The sequence below is a fragment of the Culex pipiens genome, chromosome 1, assembly GCF_016801865.2.
Source record: "Culex pipiens pallens isolate TS chromosome 1, TS_CPP_V2, whole genome shotgun sequence".
Lineage (NCBI taxonomy): Eukaryota > Metazoa > Arthropoda > Insecta > Diptera > Culicidae > Culex > Culex pipiens.
The window spans coordinates 119269512-119278993 of NC_068937.1; positions in this window are offsets into that span (position 1 = coordinate 119269512).

Here is a 9482-nt window from a genome sequence, read left to right on the forward strand (position 1 = left end):
TGGAAATATGATGAATGTGGGGAAATAATGAGTGGAAATTGAATCTCGGTGATAATTATGAATTCACGTGGTTTTATTTGTTTAACCCACTGTTACAGATTATTATAATTATTTTTCTTTTTTAAAGTGGTAAGCGTCACACGCTAGTTGGCCTGGGTTCACTCCAAGTCGGCCCCGGTGAAATTTTTCGAGACGAGATTTGTCTGATCACGCCTTCCATCAGTTAGGGAAGAAAATGTTGGCCCAGGTCGTTGGCTCATTCCAGGTGTAGGAGTCGTTTCCCTAGGTATTGTCTTCGTAGAGTCGCTGGACATCTTAAATTCCAAAACCAAAGCCCTACCCACGCTTCGCATTTTCTGTGTGGTCTTCAACTTTTGGTGCCACAAAAAAGTTGCACAGCCATATCCACCACTTCTTTTGCGATGCCGGTAAAAATTCAAAAAACTTTTTGGCGAAAAATGTGCGGAAAAGCGATAAGAAGTTTAAATTGAATTTCTATTAATTTTAATTTGTCGATTCGTGAGAAACTTCACTCTACAGTTTTCTGCCTCTCTTGCTCTCTTCAATTTTCTAAAACGTTACCACACATACACACAAGGACAGTCATTTCGAGTGGTTTTCCTTTGTTTCATCGAAGTTTTCACGTTCTATTGTACATGTTTTTTTTTCTTTCAACACGGACTGACTGACTGCTGGAAGAGAAATTAAACGAAAAACCTCAGACACACACAATCGTAAAACTGTTCAATTAGAGTTCAACAAAAGATTTCCGTTGTTTGCTTTTTCTTACCTCCTCAATTTCGAGTTGGCCAACACTTGGGGACTATCCATAAAGCACGTAGACACTTTTTTGGAAATCTCAAACCCCGTTCCCCCCTCAAAAACAATTGTCCATACAACAAAATCTTTTTTGTATGGAGCGTGGACAATCGTCAACACCCCCCACTCCCTAATCTACCTAAAGTGTGCATGTGGTTTATGAATGGCCCCTTGCCCACTTTTTTGCTTCGACTTTTCCGTTTTTTCTTTCATCCCAAGACCTAACACTAGTTTCCTAATAAGTTTGCCAAACGACGCTCGCTAGGGATTTGTAGAGAGTTAAACGAGGAAATGTTTCACATGTTTTGCTCAACTTCTTAGATGGGTGTCTTAGAATTTCAGCAGCTTGAACTATTTTTTAAAATTCCATGAAATATCTATTTTTTTTGTAATTGTCTGCTCTACAACTTCGTAGAACACTGTTACACTCTAAAAAATAACCCTACAAATTCTTAAAAAACAAGACATTTTAAAAAGACAAATTTTGTTCTAAATGAAAAAAAGACCCTTCAAGATTAATATAGATTCGGAAAGTATATAAAATATCCCTTAAAATGACAAGTTCCAAAAACTTTTACAGTTGAGTAACGGAAAATGGCAGAGTTTTAAAAACTTTTTTAGCGTTTTTTTTTATGAAAAATACGTCATCACCGTTTCAGGCTTCAAATTATTGAAAAACACCACTTTTTTTGCATGATCAAAAATGGAAGGGGTCGTACCGCCCCTCCGTCACGAGATATCAAAAAACGGACCTCGGACCTCAGGAACAAAGTTTCACGCAAATCGAAGAGGGGTCGGGGCAACTGCTGTGTGAGTTGGCGGAGAATTACCCATATAAAAAGCGTAACTTAATCCAGCTGATTAGTGCCTTTCTCACATTAACTTAGTTTTTTTTTCTATAACAAAATGCCCAAGCATCTCTAAATGTAACATCACATAACTATTAATAGGATTGTCAGATATTCAATTTTATTTATAACTTAAATATTCATAACTCTTGATAGGGTGATCATATGTTCAATCTTTTTGGTTGATTTAAAATGACTTTTGATTGCCCATCCCACGAAAAGTAGCATGATAGATCCGGACATAATTTTTTCCAAAATACCTGAGATCCGGCCTCAAAAAGTGTATAATTAACATTTAAGTGCTCATAACTTTTGTCTTATCAGATCTTTCTAAAAATATGTATCAATCTTCCGGGCTTTCTGCAAAATGTTTTTTTTTTAGCATTACTTTTGATATATTTAGGGGAGAGTGGGGAGACTTGATCCCCGGGGAGACTTGATCCCAAGCCTGTATCTCGTCAGCATGTGGGTAAAAAAATTAGCTTTGTTTTAGAAAGTTGTGCGAAATTGACTAAAACTCATTGTAGAAAACAAAGAAAAAAAATTAAAAATGTTTAGATTGAGTTACACACATTTTTCGAAGAAGTGCTGCAAAAAACTTCCAAGAGATCTTTTTTCTTTGTTTTAATAAGTATAGAAAACACTCAAAGATTATTCAAAAAAATATTTTTTATACATGAATTGTTTGATAAACATGTCAACTCCAAAACCCTTACGCATTTGACGTTAAATTTATCGTCATACTATTTTTACAATCAGTTGTTTAAAAAAGTGCATTTAGGGAGACTTGATCCCTGCATTTTTACAGTCACTGGAATCAGCCTCAAGATTAAATAATTGGGCTGGGTTTTTGTACATAGTTTCCATTAGTATAGTTGTTCATAACTTACTGCAGTTTGAACCATTTTTCAAAAGTTTTGTAAACAAAAATTACCAGCTTTGTAAACATGCTCAATTTTGGTCTGAAAAAGAAAATTTTAAGTTTTTAAATATTTTTCATGCTAAACTTGTTATATTTTGAACACAAACGTACAGCTTTAATGTGAAATTGCTGTAACTTGTAGAAAATTCAAAGTTTGGATGAATAAGAAGCATTTTGCTTAAGATTTCTTCAAAATGTTGAAAGGGGGATCAAGTTACCCCTAACATTTTTAAAATGCCGGTTTAAAATATTTTTTTTAAAACGCTTGGCATGATTCGAAGAGTTCATCTGATGAAATACCCTTATCAGCCAAACATAGATGAATGTTTAAGCTTTCAATTCATGCAAAGAGATCATAGTTTTGTGAGAAATTGACAGAGTTATGTGCGATACAAAAAAAGGGGATCAAGTCTCCCCACTCTCCCCTAACTAATCTTTATAATTTTTAATGGGGACTCATGGGACTCAAAGGTGGAGAGAATGAAACCAACATGGTTAAACTCGGTTCAGCCAGTTTGTAAAAAATCCATTGACAACGAGAGAGAGAGGGAGAGAGAGAAATTTGTACAGTTTTTGGTTCTGAGTTGAAATGTATAGGTGAAGGTGGGTCTAGAAGTTAAAAAGTTAAATTTTTTGAGTGATTTAGTAAGATGAGCAAAACTATTGAACTCTGCTTTCTGGAAATGGAAATTAAAATTCAAATTTTGAACGGTTTTTCTATTATTGCCCGGCTTTTTACCTTTTTAGACATTTTTTCTTGTAGATACATGTTCTATCCCTTACATCAAAATGACCTTACGACATTGTAAATCGGACCTATAGTTGCTGAGATATCGACATTAGAAAATGGTGGGTTGTTTGGGTGAGACTTAGAAAACATCAATTTTCCTGTTTTTTAACCTTTGCATGGCAATATCTCAGCAACTATGGATCGTATCAACAAAGTCCGAAAAAGCAAAATATAGAGAATTTTCTCAGCTTTTCAAAACTATTTTTTTCAAAGGTGGGCAAACATGGGCACCAATTTAAAAAAATTAAAAACTGCGACTATTTTCAAAAAAGTTACCTAAAAATGGCTATAACTTGAAAACGGTGCACTTTATCAAAATTTCACTAAAGTATTTTTTGATTGCAAATTCGATTTTACATCGAAAAATGAAGTTGAAAAATTTTTGCGACCAATATTTCGATTTTTTGAAAAAATCAGTATTGATTCAAAAAATCATAACTCATTTCCAAACATTTTTTGCCCACTCTGGAAATTTCTGAAAAGTTGGCATTTTATGTCCTCTAAAACATATCAAAAAATAAAAAAAATTAAAAATAGTGTTTTTTTGCAAATTAAGTTTTAGTGACAAAAAGTGAAATTAAAAAACAACCAAAAAAAATTTTACCGTGTATCACTTTTTTTCAGTGTAGTCCATATCCATACCTACAACTTTGCCGAAGACACCAAATCGATCTAAAAATTCCTTCAAAAGATATAGATTTTTGAATTTTCACATATCATTTTTGTATGGACAGCTGCCAAATTTGTATGGAAAATTATATGGAAAAACTAATGATGCAAAATGGCTTCTTTGGGCATACCGAAGGCACCAAAAAAGTTTCAACCGGATTAAAAAATGCAAAAAAAATGAATGACCGAAATCTCAGAGAATTGCTCACATGTCGCGTGTGCATTTTTGTGCGCTATTGCGCTATTCCTTGAATGTTAGATTCAATGTAGAACGAATACAAAATTGTACCTTATCGAAATATTTACAAATTACATTTCACTCTCAACTTCGGTAGCACATTGAAATTTATTAAATTCATTCGTTGAAAGACTCTTCGAAGAATCGGATTAAAACACTTAATTGAAAACATTCTGCGTATTTCCAATTAAATTCTATACAACTTAATGATGTTTGTTTGCAATTTATCATGGTGATGAATTCTCAGGAAATTCTCGTTTTCAGAAATGGACGCCAAGTTAACAAAATGATTCATAAATCATTAATTTCGTTCAGGGGTTCGATATTTTAAGGGCAAATTTCCCAATTTCCCATCATTGGATTTATTTTTTTTTCGAATTTTGTAACCCCTCGACAGAGTCGCTGACAGGAGAGCACCGGTAGATAACGATAAAGTGGAACCGCTTATTTGATTTAGGCTTTCCCCTGGTGGAATTACCTTTCGGAAGGACAACTTTTTGCCCCACCCGGTTCCATTCCGGAGAGTAACCGCCGCTGGGGGAAGCAATTTGTCTAATAAGAAAATTAGGGAAATGTGATCAAAACTTTGTTGCTTTCGCCCACCCGAATTCCCCGACCCTTGGGAGAGTTTTCCGGGTCCTATTTTCCGGAGAAAATGGGTTGTTTTTCCTCTTTTTCCTTGCGGACGCACTCGATGCGATTAATCTTCTTAGGGGGGCCGAAAAAGGTGTGCTTAAGTTGAGAGGGCACACAAACAGATGGTTTTCATTAACAGTTTTCATAGGCTCAAATTACCATTTTTGCTCCGGTGGATTGGGTTGACTGTTTTTCCGGGTGAGTGGATGGCATGTGGATTGGACTTGGGAAGGAACTTCAGTTCCTTCCGATTGGAAGTTACTCTTAACTATGCAAATAAAAGCGAACAACAATGTTTTTAAATATGATAAATTTGTGTCACCAACTGATTTTGTATTGGAAAGCTGAAATATGAAAACTATAAATACTTTTCTTCAAAACATGGGAATGTGTTTTTTCTGCAGAGTTCTTTAAAGTTTTAAAATTTTTGGCTATAATTAGACCCATTAAGAGCTATTTTGTTAGCTATTATATTTAAAAAACAAACAATGATAACAATATTACAAATATTTGAATTACAAACATTCAATCATCGCTTTGAAAATTTGCAACAAATGAGGTCACATTTCAAACTTCTTATCCACTTTCCAGAAATTGGCCAGGAATCAAAGAAAACCCTGTGAAACTCGTCGAGGACGCAATTTTCCCCGTCCACCCGCTTCATCCATCCTCGGAAAAATCTCGGCCGGCCTGGTTCGGCATTCCGTAGGGGTGGATGTTATCTGAACCCTAGCCAAGCCCCGGTAAGTGCCGTGCAAATCCCGGTCCGCTCCGGATTCTCGAGTACACGGGGCAGGAGCACAGGGGCGGGAGAAATGAAAATCTCTTTGTAATATGGGATTTGGAAATTGGATCCCTGCTGCCTGGTAGGAGTCAAGAAAATGTTCACCAGTAAAAGGTGTACCTAACGCCATTTTTACCTGTTTTTTTTGCTGTAGGCCATTTTTTCGTTATTGTTCTAACCGTTATCGGCTGGATGACAGCAAAATGGAAAGGTCAAATGGCGGTTGTCCGCTCGCTGGGTTTACTGGAACTGTTTTTTGCTGGGCTTTCTGCGTCCTCTTGGTGGCTCGGAACCAGGAGAGCTCAGTAATAAAAGGGACCTTGTTGAGAGCATTTTTGACCGTTAATCGTATCAAGTTTAACACCCTGCAATTGGACGATTTTAAGATGAATGGCATAAAATAAACTAGATTTTTGAACATAGCGTACAATGGTCATATTAGAACTACCACAGATAGTTTGAACGTTGACTAAAAAATTTCCATTTCATTTGCTCCTAATAGAGGAAATATACTCATTTTATTCACTCTAAGCCGTTCGACCAATTCGCATAACTTTTGCCGTTTTCCGCTATTAAATGAAAATTTTCAGATGTACCAACAACGGAGAGTTGCCTGATCACTTTTATTTGAGCTATTTATTACTTCGAAACAGTCAAAAACACTTTATGAAAGATGTAATTAATGCTCAAAGTGCTGAGAGGCCGTAATAGAAATATGCTGAAAAAGGGTGTAGTTCCCCTACTATGGTGCAAATTTGCTTGACAAGTATTTCGAATATCAACAACAAGCTGAAAATGTCCACGTATTAACGTCTACTAAGCTGTGAAAATGTCACAAAAAGCAGCAAAAAAATACATCAAAGTCTCAAACGATAGCTAAATGCCGCTGATCTTTGGCACCGGCCAAATTGGATTAAAGTATCCATTTCCGGCAACGTGACACTGCCACGCGCCAACGAAGGGACACAACCGTGGGAGCCGACCGGAATGTGCAAATTAACGGGCCAGCCCCTCCTGACAAAAGTCATTAATGGTTTTGTGAAACAAAAAGCAACAAAAAAAAAAAGGCGCGAAACGCACAAGTCAAAAACTTTCGGTTTTTTGGGCTTGTTTCGAAGTATTTTTTGCTCATGTTAGAAACGTAAAAAGTTTTCTTTATCTCTCAGACTCGGTGGAAGGCATTTTTTAATGGTAAAGTTTTCTTTTTTTCCCCCTCTTCACGATGAAATAATTTCCAAATATCTCCGTTTTAATGATGGCTGAGCGTCATAAAGCGGAAAACTTCCGTCAGCTGGCGATGATTATGATCATGATGCTGTGATGCTGGAGGTTGTTGATGATGATGATGCGTTTGAATTTGCTCTAAGGAGCAAAACAAGACACGACACGTGGTCGAAAAGCTGCTTACGAGTGGTATCATTAAAAGGAATAAACTTGCGAAGGAGACATTTTTGGAGTAGGAAACATGAGATCATAATGGAATTCGACCTCTTTTTAAACCAAAAAAAAAAAATAACTTTAATATTAAATATTTATGCTTATTTCATGCCTGCAATTTGATTATCTGTGGCATCCAAGAAATAAATTAGATAATGATGTTTTACACAAACGAGTTCTAACCAACTTATACGATTCTTTAATCAAAACTTCTCCAGACGAAAAGCGTACATCTTTAATTGTCCGGATGGCGCCACCAGGGCGGTTATCTCCTCCAACTTTGCTCTTTCACCCTTGTTAAACTGGTGTGGTTTTGCTAACCACCCACGCAAACACACACTCAGAAACCCAGCGGATTCTAGTAAGGATCTGCACTCGTTTGAGCATCTCTAATCCACATTTCATATCAGGCCAGACATCGTGGAATACGGGGATACTAGGGGAACAGCATCTAATTCCAGCGTGCCTCTAATGTTGGCCGGTCAGAACTTTGACATTCAATTAAAGCTAATTTAAAGCGTTTTCAACTGAAATGGAGTGATAAATAGCTCAATAAGAAGTGAGTTAGCCAGTTTCTATCAAAAGTTTTGCAAAATTAGTTGTTTAAATAGTGAAAATCAGCAAATTGGATGGAGTTAGGAGCGAGTGCTTAACCTGCCAAACATACGAGAATTTCCCCTATATAGCTTTGGGTGGGGTAAAGGGAGGAAAAGCTTACATCCGTTACGGGCATTGTTTGGATCCAACTTGAAAGGGGGAATAAAAGGAGAGAGAAAAAGTGGCTGAAATCATAAAATGATACAAGTAAGGTTGTAGTATCTTAACACAAACCAGTGAAAAGAAATGGAAACCAGAAACAAGTTGCAATATTTGTTCACCCCAGTAAGGCCTGGGTTGAACTCGGATCGTGTTGCACTCTTCGGCAAAGTTGTAGGGAATTGAATTTCCTACAAGAATCTCACACTTGGACAATTTTGGGCGAGATCCGCGCCACCTGGCAGAAAAATACTGAAACGATGTTTTTTCATCAACGATAAAAAGCGACCTCTAAACCTTAACCGATTTGGCTCAAAATTGGCACAAACAAAGTCACCCCTTTGATAGCCGGGGTGACTCTGATAGGTTTGCGATTTTTCCGCAAAATGAAGAGTACAGTTAAAATACGTAAGGAATGGTTTAGAAACATACTGACCGTGGTAGAGCAGTGTTCAAAGTACCTCAAGAAGAACTTTTCATTAAATTTTGAAAAGTTTAAAAAGTTAGTTAACTATAGTTAAGAAAATGTTGATGAAAGTCATTATTTTAAACTTCTCAAAGTGTCATGATTTTCTCAATGAACATGATTTTGAATCGGAAAACGGAATGCATTTTCGGATTCTTTGGACAATTTTCCACTAAAAGAAGGTTAAATAAATAAATTTGTAAATAATCAATAAGACGTGTTTTTGAAACACAATTAAACAAAATCTTCAAATTTATAGGCAATTTCAGTTGAAAAAAATTCATGTAACATGTGAAAACTTGTGATCCGTGCTTCGAATTCAGTATAAAATGCAATATAAATCGATTATTTTATAAACAAAACAAGTTTTAACAAATTTCAGGCAAAATTCCGACTTTTTAGCAATTTTTCCTAAAATTTATATGTGTTTTGTTAAAAAGCTCATAAACTTAGTTAACTAAATATAAATTATTTTTTTCTCAAAAACTATATCAGCTACTTTAGTAATGGTAAATTTAACGTACAAATAAAGTTTCAACATCTTAAATATGATTTTAACAAGAAAAACTATGACTATCAAAGTCACCCCGGAATTTAAACTAAGATTTTTTAACGTGTCTATTTTTCTAAACGCTATTGAAAAAACTTTTTTTCCAAAATAAAGCATGGACTTTGTGTGGCCTACCCCAGTACATGTTTTAAAAATAATAATCTTGAGAAAAACCTTACCTGTTGGAAAATATTCTTAAAAACAAATTGAAATCCTATCAAAGTCACTCCTGTTTACGGTACTTATTTTTGCCTAAGGAATCAAATCAGAGGGTATCGCTGACGTCGATTTTTTATTGTCACCCCACTCACAACATAACCTTCGGACGCCTAGAAATGAGCAGAAACTTGCAACAGAGACCACAAAAGACCCGGGGGTCGTCAAAGTGGATTGATTTGCTTTTTTTTGCAATCTCACCAAGGCAGTTTTGAATTGACGACAGTTTAGACGTCAAAGGACGATTTAAGTCTTTAATATTTTGACAAGCATAATTGTTAAAACAAAAACAATCGTGGTTTCCAGTACAAGCTAACAGAAATCTCTCACCCTGGTTTTTCTAGAAGAGAA